The 14,546-nt window shown below is 47.3% G+C and overlaps 1 long non-coding RNA gene across 1 annotated transcript; it reads right to left on the bottom strand.

Annotated features, from left to right (window-relative positions):
- Positions 1-4,179: 4,179 nt before the first annotated feature.
- LOC140207755 (uncharacterized) lies at positions 4,180-9,253 on the bottom strand. The gene is made up of 3 exons (XR_011888646.1): positions 9,170-9,253; positions 6,855-6,967; positions 4,180-4,551 (listed from the first exon to the last, which is right to left on the bottom strand). It is a non-coding gene; the product is annotated as an uncharacterized lncRNA (long non-coding RNA).
- Between the last annotated feature and the right edge of the window lie 5,293 nt (positions 9,254-14,546).

Genomic DNA, 14,546 nt, shown 5'->3' with positions numbered 1-14,546 from the left:
CCGTGAACTCAGCCCGGTGTCCGACACTGACACATTGCCGGTGTGGGGGGATTTATCCCGTGAACTGTCCCTCTCTCACCCTCTCTGTCCATTATATTCCCGTGAACTCAGCCCGGTGTCCGACACTGACACATTGCCGGTGCGGGGGGATTTATCCCGTGAACTGTCCATCTCTCACCCTCTCTGTCCATTATATTCCCGTGAACTCAGCCCGGTGTCCGACACCGACACATTGCCGGTGTGGGGGGATTTATCCCGTGAACCGTCCCTCTCTTACCCGCTCTGTCCATTATATTCCCGTGAACTCAGCCCGGTGTCCGACACTGACACATTGCCGGTGTGGGGGGATTTATCCCGTGAACTGTCCCTCTCTCACCCTCTCTGTCCATTATATTCCAGTGACCTCAGCCCGGTGTTCGACACTGACACATTGCCGGTGAGGGGGGATTTATCCCGTGAACTGTCCCTCTCTCACCCTCTCTGTCCATTATATTCCCGTGAACTCAGCCCGGTGTCCGACACTGACACATTGCCGGTGTGGGGGGATTTATCCCGTGAACTGTCCCTCTCTCACCCTCTCTGTCCATTATATTCCCGTGAACTCAGCCCGGTGTCCGACACTGACACATTGCCGGTGTCGGGGGGATTTATCCTGTGAACTGTCCCTCTCTCACCCTCTCTGTCCACTATATTCCCGTGACCTCAGCCCGGTGTCCGACACTGACACATTGCCGGTGTGGGGGGATTTATCCCGTGAACTGTCCCTCTCTCACCCTCTCTGTCCATTATATTCCCGTGAACTCAGCCCGGTGTCCGACACCGACACATTGCCGGTGTGGGGGGATTTATCCTGTGAACTGTCCCTCTCTCACCCTCTCTGTCCATTATATTCCCGTGAACTCAGCCCGGTGTCCGACACTGACACATTGCCGGTGTGGGGGGATTTATCCTGTGAACTGTCCCTCGCTCTCTCTGACCATTTACTTCTGAAAGAGCAGTTGAAATTGCTGTGGAATGGAAACAGCATAGACACAATCATGTCGCAGTCAGAAATGAAATGAAATGTGATCAACTTTGCAACGACAAAAGAGAACTGTCCTGGCTGAATAAAAGTGTGTTACTGGTGTGGCAAGTATAGCCCGTTGTAGGCTTAAAGGTAAAATTTGCAGAAATGCAAAGAAGAGCATGAAACATCGGACAGTAGAGCACAGCAGCAGGCCCTTCAGCCCTCAATGTTGTGTCGAACCAGCTGAAAACTAAATCAAAAACACCCAAAAACTAATCTCTCCTTCTTACACAATGTCTTTATCCCTCATATCCCCTCTGAACCTATGCCCTCTCATCTTCAATGTCTGCCCTCTGGTATTAGACATTTCAACCCTGGGAAACAGATGCTCACTGTCTTCTCTATCTCTGCCTCTCATAATCATATAAACCTCTATCAGATATCCTCTCAGCCTCTGACGCTCTGTAGAAAACAACTTAAGTTTACCCAGCCTTTCATGTTAACACATTCCTTCCAAACCAGACAGCATCCTGGTAAACCTCTTGTGCAACCTCTCCAAAGCCTCAACATACTTCCTTTATTGGGACAAGTAGAACTGCACACAGTACTCCAGATGTGGCCGAACCAGACTTTATACACACAGCACTGATCTCCTGGTCCTCCATGTCCTTTCCCTTGGTGAACACTTGAGCAATGTACTGATTAACACCTCACTCACATTCTCCGCACTCAAACAAATGTTCCCCCCTTTATCCTGGAGTGGTCCTTCCCTCTCCTTAGTTATCCTCTTGCTCGATGTATGTATAGGATCCCTTGGAATGCTATTTTCCAAGGACTTTTCATGGCCTCTCCTGGCTTTCCTAAATCCCTTCTTTAGTACTTTCCTGCCCTCTTTATACTCCTCATATGCTTCATTTGATCCTGACTTCCGAAGGTTTACATACTTCTCCTTTTTCACCTTACCTGAATACGACACCTCTCTGGATATCCAGACTCTCTTCTCCTTCCATTCCTGTCCTCCTTTCAAACAGGAACACACCTTTCCTGGACTCTGTGTAATTGATCTTTAAACACCCTCCACGTGCCTGATGTGGACTTGCCAGAAAAATGGATTTTCCCAATTAACCCTTCTTAGCTCCTGCCTAATCCCCTCGTAATTTGCCCTCCTATTTAACCCTCCTGGAAGGACCGTACCTATCCTTATCTATAGCTATCCTGACAGTTAAGGAGTTGTGGTCACTGTTCCCTAACTGGTCACCCACTGAAAGGTCAGTCACCTGGCTAGGATCATTACCCAACAACAGGTCCAGTACAGCCCCTCCTCTCGATGGACAGTCCACATGTTGATTTAAGAAACCCTCCCGGATACAGTTGACAAATTCTGCCCATACAAAGATCATGCCAGACAGAGAAAAACAAATGGACTGCACAGGGAAGAGCAAAATGTAAATAGTGCAGTTGTAGTTACAAAAAGAGCATGAACCTGCACGATGAAAATCCGATCATCACGAGAGAGACACAGGAACACACACAAAATGCGGGAGGAACTCAGCAGGTCAGTCATCATCAATAAAAAGCATTATCCGTCGATGTTTCAGTCCTGATGAAGGGCCTTGGCCTGAAACATGGATTATTTACACTTTTCCATAGATGCTGCCTGACCTGCAGAGTTGTTCTAGTGTTTTGTGTGTTGCTTTGGATTTCCAGCTTCAGCAGACATTCTGGGGGAGAGTGACACAAGACTGGGCACCCTTGAGATTTTCAATGTGAAAACCGATAATAGACAAGCAATGTGGCTTACACCAGGACTCAGAAAGATGGACAGAACTGGACCACTCTCCTACACAGTGGAGATTGCGTCCGATATCATCTGCAGGCGACCCATCAATCAGTTGGGGAGAGCGGAGTCAACTCTTACAACCATCACGGAGGGCCCCCAAACCTGAGATTGTTTCACAGCCACAAGTCTCACCTGCCAAGTGTAGTGATCCCTCAGTCAGGAAAGACATTATCCCATCAGAGTAAGAAAACATCCATCCATGGTGATTCAATCTTTAGCGATTAAAATTTAGGCCAATTTAAAACTTACTGTGCTGTGGATGTCTGTCTATAGTAGTTGTATTATATAGTTTACTGTGTACATATAGTTGAGATGCACTCTGCCTGAATTGGAGTTTATCACTAAGCAGGTAGGAATGGTGTGTATTTAATATTTCAGTAATATGTATTGTAAATATATTGTAGATTAAACATTCTTGTTTGTTTAAATAATTTATTACGGATTATCTGTAAAAATTAAAGTATTGCATATGTCATGAGGCTGCCACGATACGTGTGTACCCCGCTTAAAGTAAAAAACAAAACAAAGTTCGACTCACATTCCCACTCCCGTGTCATTCTTTTAAATAGTTTAATGTCTTGCAGTTACAAAACACAGCAGGTACCCATCTCCACTCATCCCCTCTACCAGCTCCTGATCCGTAGCTTCCATGCTGAAGCAGTTCAAGTCTCTTCCAAGTATTCGATAGGTTCTGTTCGGAATGATTCAGGAATTGTGGAATTATGTGAGAGTAGCAGATATTAATTCAATCCAGAACCAGTCTTCAGTGCTTAATGGAAATCGCAGGCAAGGTAATCAGCTTGAAGATATTTTTGCTCTCTTTTTGCACGACTTATTTTATATTCTGTATATTTCATATTGTAATTTATAGTATTTTCTGTCTTACACTATACTGCTGACACAGAACAATTTTCATGACATAAGTCAGCATTATTAAACCTGATTCAGATTCTGAAAAGAACAGCTTTGCAATCAAAGTTCAAAGTAAATTTATTAACAGAGTACATATACATCACCATATACTACCCTGAGATTCATTTTCTTACAAGCATTCACGTGAAAATAAAACATGATACAATTTATGAAAATCTACATGTAAATAAAGACCGACAAACAACCAACGTTGAAAAGAAGACCAAATGTGCAGAAATGGTTTCCTTTCTCTGCAAGCTGTTTGGGAGTGTTCATCTATTTTGTGTCTTTATGATATTACTTTTAATAACAGTGATAAATGAACGTAACATCACAACTGAAGTAAAATAGAAATACATTCTTAATTCAAGTAACTGTGGATCATTGGAAATACAGAAACAATTACAGAGACACGTCCCAGGAATCTGAATGTGTCTTTCATTGCTTGGATTAAACCCATTATTACATTCAATTGCTGAGAAATAAAGAAAGATGAAAGAATCATATGTTAGTGATAATAAACCTGATTCTCAATGACAGATACACAGTCTAATTGATGCTAATAATATTTGATTGATATTTTTAATCTAGGATTCCCCACCACCATCACACAACCCAGTGAAACCTCACACTCCCCAGCATAACCCATGAACATCTCACACATCGTCCATCACTCTGTGATACGTTGGAGGAACACAATCTGAGATCTTCATTCTCAGTTATTTCCCTTGTCGCATTTGCTCTTGGACAGGATGTGCTTGCAGGGGAGCTGTTCCCTCAGTATCTCACGCACCTGTGGACCAGGGATATCGATGGTGAGGGACGGGTGAAGAAACACGGTTAGATCGCACTGTGTGGGGGATCAGGACAACAGAGACACCCTCCTTTCATCATCCGCAAAATCCATCACTTACCACCAGGAGATTCCTTTCTTCACAACAAGAACTACATTCTCCAACACCAGGAAAATTCAATTCCTCAGAAATCACCGTCAATCCCTCTCCAAACCCTATCCCCTCACCAGGAAAATCTGCTCTTCCAAACATCCCATAACAAGGATCCACCTTCTCTCAGGATCAGAGAAATTCCCCCGCTCCAAAATAGGGATAGACCTTCCCCAAAAATGGAATCAGCTTTTCTATTCGACCTGAGAAAACCCTCCCCTCACACCCTCACACTCTCAGAATGTCCCTCAACCCCTCAATCAGGGGATTGTCCTCATCCCTGGAACAGGGAATTCTCCTCACCCCGAGACCAGGAAATGCCTCTCACCCCTCTCGGATCAGGGGATTCACCTCACCCGCTGAGAACAGAGAGTGCCATTCACCTCCCCCACACCCCTCGTACCAGGGAATTCTCCTCATCACCTGAGACCAGGTGATTCCCGCCTCTCACCCCACCCTGTCCAGGAAATTTCCACCCTCCTCGGACTAGGGGATCTCCTTACCCCGAGAGCAGAGAATGCCTCCCATTCCCCTTGGACCAGGGAACACCTCTCAACCCCGAGACCAGCGGATTTCCACCACGCCCCCACCTCAGACCGAGGGATTCTTGTCACCCCCCACCCCTCAAAACCAAGAGATTTTCCTCACCCTGAAGATAAGGGGATTCTTCCCTCCCTCAGACCAGGGGATTTCCCCATTCGGACTCGGGGATTTCCTCTCCCTCAGACCAGGGGATTTCCCCCTCCCTCAGACCAGGGGGTTTCCCCATTCAGACTCAGGGATTTCCTCTCCCTCAAACCAGGGGATTTCCCCATTCAGACTCGGGGATTTCCTCTCCCTCAGACCAGGGGATTTCCTCTCCCTCAGACCAGGGGATTTCCCCCTCCCTCAGACCAGGGGATTTCCCCCTCCCTCAGACCAGGGGGTTTCCCCATTCGGACTCAGGGATTCCCCCTCTCCCTGAGACCAGGGGATTCCCTCTCCCTCAGACTCAGGGATTTCCCCATTTGGACTTGGGGATTCCCCCTCTCCAGACCAGGGGATTTCCCCATTAAGAGTCAGGGATACCCCCTCACAATTCAGACTCAGGGATTTCCCCATTCGGACTCAGGATTTCCCCTCTCCAGACCAGGATACTCTCAACCCCTCAGACCAGGAATTCCACTCACCAGCTCCCAAAACCAGGCAACTTCCTTTCCCTACCACACGGAAACCCACCTCCTCACAGACCTGTGAAACCGATTCTCCGGTGCAGTGTATCGCTGTCTCCCAAACTGAGACCACACGTATCTCCCTCTTTCCCAGACAGTTCTGACAAAAGGTCTCTGAGCTGAAATGTTAACTCCCTAACTAATGGAATCACGTCCCCTAAACCTGTAAACCCTCAGATCCCATAAATAGACGGTCCACAGAATGGGAGATAAACGTTCCCAGAAAACAGGCACCAGAGGAAAACGTTTCCCCAAACCAGGGGAACCTCTGCTGTGCAAAATGATGGGGGTCCCCGAGCAGGAAAGTCACAAAGTGACCGCTGGCTCCGAATGGTCGTTAGGACCATGGGGGAGATGCAAAGCTGAAGGGACATGAGTGGAGATGATCGGTCGGTGGGAACTCGTTGCCAACAGAGGAGGAAGCTGGGCTGGGAGCCGACTGTCCAAGGCTATGTACATGCCCGGATAAGGAGCACGCAATGTACTGAGGAATAAGGGATTTAGAGGAATGGTGAGACCATGAGGGGACAATGATAACCGTAAATAGTTTGTCTTCAGAAGTCGTGTATAATGGGTGGAGGTGGGGGAGATGGGAAGATGGTGTTTGTCAGGTGGTGGGGCAGTCCCCATTCACACTGGGGGTACTTAGGGCAGAGACTGATCAGTCAGAGGGTTTGGCTTTCAGGGAGAAAGTGCCAAGGCAGAAACATATTCATGGAGCAGACTTGATGGGCCCAATAGCCTAATTCTGTTCTTATATCCTACGTTGGGTGCTGACTGAGGACGGGGAGTCTCTGGTGACTGAGATGTAACCATTTCAGGGTTTGAGTGTTTCACTGTTCATCGGGAGGGGATAGTCACTGATTATTGACCTGGATTGACCAAAGCCATATGAATCAGAACCTCCACCTCGGGGAATGAATGTGGACGACATCTCTCACCTGACGGAGGTAGGCCTCTTGCTCCTGGGGGTTTCTCAAGTTGTTCTGCCCAAGGAACAGCACTTGGACACTACTGATCATCTTCTCACACTCATCGGACAGGAGGTCGTTCACTGGAAGATTGAGAGAAATATTCAGTCAGAGCAGACCCAGAGACAGCAAACTCACACGGTGTGATGGGTGCTTGGGCTGGAGCGTTGGTGACGGTAAGCGCAGGGACCCAGGCTGACCCCAGGTTCTCCTCCTGCCCATCGTTCCAGTAACCAGTCCCTTCCCCCATCCACCACCGGCCTCTCTGTGCAACGTGTAAATTCACTTGGCTTCCCCTGGCTGGATTTTAATTCAATAAGAAGGGAAGAGTGTGTGTTAGCTGAAGCCAGTAAAGATTGACATGGTCAATAATACAAAGAAGAACAAGTTTTTCAAAGCATCGCATGGCATATAGAACTGAAGGGGAAAGAGTAACCCTATCCAATGGAATGTGGATCGAGGAGTAACTGGACCCCAAGTTCTCATGGAAAGTTGGATATTGTGGGGGGTTTTCACTCTCAGAGGGAGAGTAATGACATCCAGAGAGGGATCTAGATCTTTGGGTGATGGAGCACTACAGTACAGAAACAGGTCCTTCAGCCCATCTAGTCCTTGCCAAACTATTATTCTGCTTTGTCCCATCAACCCCCACCAGGACTGTGTCCCTCCAAATCCCTCCCATCCATGAACTTATCCACACTTCTGTTAAATGTTGAAATCAAACCCAGATCCAACACTTCTGCTGGCAGCTCGTTGTACACTCTCACTATCCTCCGAGTGAAGAAGTTCCCACTCAGGCTTCCCTCAAATACATCTGTATTCTCAGATTCCTCTGTTCTACAGTACCGTACCCTGTGTAAGAGTTATGGATCTGTATTCCCAGATTCCTCTGTTCTAATGTACTATTCCCTGTGTAAGAGATATGGATCTGTATTCCCAGATTCCCCTGTTCTACCGTACCATTCCCTGTGTAAGAGTTATGGATCTGTATTCCCAGATTCCTCTGTTCTACTGTACCATTCCCTGTGTAAGAGTTATGGATCTGTATTCCCAGATTCCCCTGTTCTAATGTACCGTTCCCTGTGTAAGACCGAGCCTGCTTTCCATTCCCAAAGTGCAATCATGCTTGTCTGCATTAAATTCCATCTGCCATTTTCCCCAGCTCATCCAGATTCTGCTGCAGATATTGATAGCCCTCCTTGCTGCCCACTATGCCCCCAACGTTGGGGTCCTCCACACACTGGCTGATTCAGTTTACCTTGGTCTCTCACAGAACATTGAACAGTAAAGCACAGGAACAGGCCACTCAGCCCACAATGTTGTGCTGGACCAGCTAAAAGTAAATCAGAAACATCCAAAATATAATCCCTCCTTCCCACATAATGTCCAAATCCCTCCATCTTCCTCACACCCATCTGTCAATCTAAACGTCCCTTAAAAGCCTCTAATGTATTCGTCTCTAACACCATACCAGGCAGCGCATTCCAGGCATCTACCACTCTTACCCCTCACATCCCCCCTGAACCCCCCCTGAACCTGCACCCCTCTCACCTTCAATGCCTGCCCTCTGGAGTTGGAAATTTCAACCCTCGGAAACAGATACTCCATCTTTCCTTATCTGCTCCATCTAAGCCTCTCATAATCTTAGAAACCTCTGACAGATCTCCCCTCAGCGTCCACTGCTCCCATCCAAACCCCTTGCACTAAGGCGGCCCCAGTTTACATGAGGGAAGTTGAAATCCCCCATGACAACAACCCCATTATTTTTACTCCATTCCTTCACTTGATTACATATCTATTCCTCAATGTCCCGGTGGCTAATTGGGCGTCTGTCGTTCCATCCCATCAGTGTGATTGCACCCTTCCTATCCTGAGTTCTACCCACATGAACAGTCTCTGACCCCTCCATTATGTCTCCCGAGTGCAGCTGTGACGTTGTCAGAACTTCTCAGTGCCAACTTAAACGTGAGCAACTTCTCCTTCATGAGCACAAAATTTTGCATCATCAAAAACCCTCTTTGTGTAATCCATGCCTTGCTTGCAGAAGAATTCTACCCCTCCTGGCCCTCTCCCTAAACATCTGTATGCCACTTCCACGGGACAGACAGAGCAAGGCCTCCCCCCAGCCCTGGGCTGGAAGTGGTGGGTTTGGGGGAGAGGGAATGCCAGTCGCTGTTTGGGGAGATGCTCCTTACAGATCCCAACCACCCGAAGGCCAGGTGCATCAGAAAGGGTCCCTGTGATCAGGAGTAACAGACAGTCCCCTGTCAGAACTCCGTGGTTACCTGGGATCATCTCAGAGGCTTTGCATGCAGCATCCGTCGGCTTCTCCTGCCCGGCGTCAGGGCTTGTCCTCCTACCCGGATCTGGGAAGAGAGAAGGTCCAGGTGAGAAATGGAGTTTGGAGGATTGGTCCAGGGCTGATACTGCTTCTTGCTGCTACGTCCACACACCAGTCAGATCTGTTCTTCCACCACACTCCCTCCGTCTCTCCACCAGGCTCAGTTCCATCACTGCTACGTCCACACAGCAGTCAGATCTGTTCTTCCACCACACTCCCCCTGTCTCAGTTCCATCACTGCTACGTCCACACACCAGTCAGATCTGTTCTTCCACCACACTCCCTCCGTCTCTCCACCAGGCTCAGTTCCATCACTGCTACGTCCATACACCAGTCAGATCTGTTCTTTCATCACAATCCCCCACCCCGTCTCTCCACCAGGCTCAGTTCCATCACTACTACGTCCATACACCAGTCAAATCTGTTCTTCCATCACAATCCCCCACCCCGTCTCTACCCCCATCTCAGTTCCAGCACTGGTACGTCCACACACCAACCAGTTCTGTTCTTCCATCACACTCCCCCACCCCGTCTCTCCACCAGGCTCAGTTCCATCACAGCTACGTTCACACACCAGTCAGATCTGTTCTTCCACCACACTCCCTCCGTCTCAGTTCCATCACAGCTACGTCCACACACCAGTCAGATCTGTTCTTCCATCACACTCCCCCCATCTCTCCACCAGGCTCAGTTCCATCACAGCTACGTCCACACACCAGTCAGATCTGTTCTTCCATCACACTCCCCCCGTCTCAGTTCCATCACTGGTACGTCCACACACCAGTCAGATCTGTTCTTCCATCACACTCCCCCCGTCTCTCCACCAGGCTCAGTTCCATCACTGGTACGTCCACACACCAGCCAGTTCTGTTCTTCCATCACACTCCCCCCGTCTCTCCAGCAGGCTCAGTTCCATCACTGGTACGTCCACACACCAGCCAGTTCTGTTCTTCCATCACACTCCCCCTGTCTCAGTTCCATCACTGGTACGTCCACACACCAGCCAGTTCTGTTCTTCCATCACACTCTCCCCGTCTCAGTTCCATCACTGGTACGTCCACACACCAGCCAGTTCTGTTCTTCCATCACACTCCCCCCGTCTCTCCAGCAGGCTCAGTTCCATCACTCTGACACCCTGCATACACAGACTCCTGCCCAAGTCCCCTATTTGCTCATTCACAACCTCCTCTGTCATTCAAAAGGACAGGCACTTAGGCAGAGGAAGGGGGTGGCTCTCTTGGTAAAAAAATAAAATCAAATCGGAAGATGGTGAATCCCTGTAGGTTGAGTTAAGCAAATGCAAGGATAAAGTGACCCTGTTGGGCATTATATACAGGACTCTGAACAGTAGCCAGGATGTGGGGTAGAAATTACAACAGGAGATAAAGAAGGGCAATGTTACGATAGCCATGGGGGATTTCAATATGCAGGCAGATTAGGAAAGTCAGACTGGTGCTGGATTCCAAGAGAAGGCGTGAGAGGGGAACTGGCCATAGTCGATTGAAAGGGGATACTAGCAGAGATGACAGTAGAACAGCAATGGCTGGAATTTCTGGAGCAATTCGGAAGGTGCAGGATAGATAAATCCCCAAAAAAAAAAGTTTTTTTATATAGAGGATGATACAATAATGACTGACAAGGGAAGTCAAAGTCAGCATAAAAGCAAAAGAGAGGGCACATAATAGAGCAAGAATTAGTGGGCAGTTGGAGGACTAAGAAGCTTTTAAAAACCAACAGAAGGTAACTGAAAAAAAAACAATAAGCAAAGCAAAGATGCAATATGAAAGTAAGGTAGCCAATAATATAAAAGAAGATGCAAAAACATTTTTCAGATATATCAAGAGTAAAGGAGAGGTGAGAGTGGATATCGGACCGATGGAAAATGACATTGGAGAGGTAGTAATGGGGGACAAAAAAATGGCGGATGAATTTAATAAGTGTTTGCAACCTCGAGTTCCAGTTCAGTTTATCGTCATTCAACAGTACACGTTTACCACCAAATGAAGCAACGTTCCTCCAGACACAGTATAACTCACACATAGATTAATACCGCCACTCGTAAATTCATAAATAATAAGATGCATTTGCGACACAAGTGAAAAAGTAGACAGTATCAAGCTTTGAGTGTGATGTGACCTGGCAGGAGGCAGGGAGTTCAGAGTCTGACATCGTGGAGGAAGAAGCTGTTTTCCATCTCAACAGTTCTTGTGTCAGTCTTTATGATGGAAGAAACCAGCTCTGCACCAGAAATTGGAGCGCGTCACGGGGTAGAAGTGAGTGAACTTGCTAATACTAAGGAGAAGGTGCTTGGGAAGGTGAAAGGGCTGAAGGTAGGTAAGTCACCTGGACCAAATGGACTACACCCCTGGGTTCTGCAAGAGGTAGCTGAAGGCATTAGTAGCGATATTTCAACAACACTGGATCCTGGAATAGTCCTGGAGGACTGGAAAATTGCAAATATCACTTCACCCTTTAGGAAGGGAGGCAGACAATAGATAGGAAACTATAGGCCTGTTAGCCTGACATCACTGGCAGAAGAAAGTGTTCAGTAATAAAGTTGAGGTTTTGGGGAACTTGGAGACACATGATAAAGGAGGCCTATGTTAGCGTGGTTTCCTCAAGGGGAAATCTTGCCTGACAAATCCACTGGAATTCTTTGAGAAAATAACAGGTAGAATAGACAAAGGAGAATTGCTGGATGTTGTATATTTGGATCTTCAGAAGGCCTTTGACAAGATGTCACACATGATGTTACTGAACAAGATAGGAGCCCATGATATTATAGGAAAAGTACGAGCATATTGTAGTTAGAAGATTGGCTGACTGACAGAGGGAAAGATTGGGATTAAAAGACCTTTTCTGGTTGGCTACCGGTGACTACTGGTGTTCCATAGCGTTCGATATTGGGACGGCTTCTGTATGAGCCATGTACCTGTTCTCTATCTGCAATGTATTCTGTTTATTATGGTAACTAGTCACATGAGTGGGGACGGGGTAAAAGCGAAGGGAATAAGTTCCGTCTTCATGCTCTGTTTGTAGCAGATGGGGAGCAGCAAATGTCGTATCTTTTGCTGATCGGTCAATAACACTCAATTACACTGAGCTTACACTTGGGGACTCTTCAGTTTCATTGCTTCAATAAGTTTGCTAATTGCTAATAAAGGATTGAATACATAACCTCGACTTTTGGAGCAATAATTATTTGAGTGACAGCATGTCATGCAAGTATAACAAATACGTAGGGTCGCCAGCAGCGACAATTGTTTTGGTTTGGTTCGACCGTGATGGCTTCTTTTCACGTTATATGTCAATGATATGGATGATGGAATTGATGGCTTTGTGGTCAAGAGCACTTTTGGCCCCTTATCTCAGAAAGTATGTGGTATTGGAGATGGGCCAGAGGAGGTTCACAACAATGATCTCGGGAATGAAAAGGTTGAAGAATGAGGAGCATTTCATTCTTCTGCGTCTGTACTCGCTGGAGTTTAGAGAATGAGGGTGGATCTCATTGAAACCTATTGAATATTGAAAGGTCGGGATAGAGTGGATGTGGAGACAATGTTTCCTATAGTGGGGGAGTCCAGGACAGAGAGGGCACTGCTTCAGAATAGAAGGACGTTTCTTTAAAACAGAAGTGAGAAGAACTCTCGTTAGCCTGAAGGTGGCGAACCTATGCAATTTATTGCTACAGAAGGCTGTGGATGCCAAGTCATTGGGTATATTTAGAGCAGAGGTTGATAGGTTCTTGGTTAGTAAGGTTGTCAAAGGTTATGGAACAAGGCAGGAGAATGGGGTTGAGAGGGACAATGTCCCTACTTGGCAGACATAACCCTCTTGAGGTTGATCAGATCTGACTCTGATCAAAGTGAAAATTGAAGTCAAAATAACTCTATTACCACAATACGTAGATGTCACCATATACTACCTGCAGGATCATTTTCTTGCAGCATTCACAGGAAAATAATAAAAATACAACAGAAAGTACGAAAACCTCGACATAAAAACAACAACCAGTGCAACAGAAGACAAATTGTGTAAATAAAACAAAGATAGACAGATAATGCTGAGAACGTGAGTTGTGCAGTCCATGAAAATGGGTGTGTCGGTTGTGCAATCAGTTCAGAGATGAGGTGAGTAAAGTTACCCACACTGGTTTAGGAGCCTGACGGTTGGTGTTCCTGAACCTGGGAGTGTGGGACCTCAGGCTCCTGGACCCATTTCCAACTTCAGACCCCATTCCTTCGTGATGAACCCTCTCACTCACGACCAGTCAGTCACTTAACTCTCCCCCTTCACAAAGCCCAGCTCTCAACCCTTGTTCCTGACCATCAGACCACCCACGAGCTGCCCACACAAACACCCACAGTGTCTTGTTGTTGAAAGGTACAGCATCTTCCTTTCAATGCCCTCCCACATCACCAGCACCTCAGTGTACAATTCCCTCCACACCTCCGTAAGAGGGACCTCAATGCACGACTGAGAATTGTCCAGACAGGGGACGAGCCACTGACAACAGCGATCCCCACCCCAGGGGAAACCACGTCCAACAGGGAAGATGATGCACACGAGCTACAAGGACATCAGTGAGAGAGGTTGTCCATTCCCCACAGAAACAAGGTCTTGGCACCTGAGGAGGTATCTCCTGCTGAGACAGGGGGCAGTTCCCAGCTGAGTTCATCAGTGTCATCAGCAAACTTAGATACACTGCACTCGGTCCCCTCTTCCAGATCGTTAGTGTATGTTGTGAACAGTTGTGGGCCCTGTACTGACCCCTGCGGTTCACTGCTCACCACTGATCGCCAACCAGAGTAACACCCATGTATTCCAACTCTCTGCTTTCTATTTGATAACCAATTCTCTACCCATGCTAATACACCATCCCCAACGCTATGCATCCTTATCTCATGAATAAGACTTCTATGTGGCAGCTTATCGAACACCTTCTGGAAATCCAAGTAAATAATGTTCATCTGTTCCCCTCTATCCATTGCGCTCGTCCCTGTTGCCCTGCTTAAACAATAGAACAACATTCGCCACATTTCAGGCACCAGTGGCGAGTGGTGAAACAAATATCTCCACAGTGTTTCCTTCAATGATCCCCACCACTGATTCCTGATCTGCACTGTCCAGTTGTGGACCCGTGAATCTTCAGCATCATTTCATCGCCACCCACCTCTTCCCCACCCCCCACTCCCCAAATGGCAGCCCTCCAATTTACCTTTCCCCTCCACTCAATATTCCTCCCACCTCCCCCTTGTTCATTCACGCTCACCATCTCATTTCTCCACTCACCATCCTTGCACCACTCCTCCCCCTGACAC

Source organism: Mobula birostris, chromosome 13 (assembly GCF_030028105.1).
Source record: "Mobula birostris isolate sMobBir1 chromosome 13, sMobBir1.hap1, whole genome shotgun sequence".
In the NCBI taxonomy this organism is placed as follows: domain Eukaryota; kingdom Metazoa; phylum Chordata; class Chondrichthyes; order Myliobatiformes; family Myliobatidae; genus Mobula; species Mobula birostris.
Note: the sequence above shows the minus strand (reverse complement) of the source record. Positions and strands in the feature narration are given on the sequence as shown.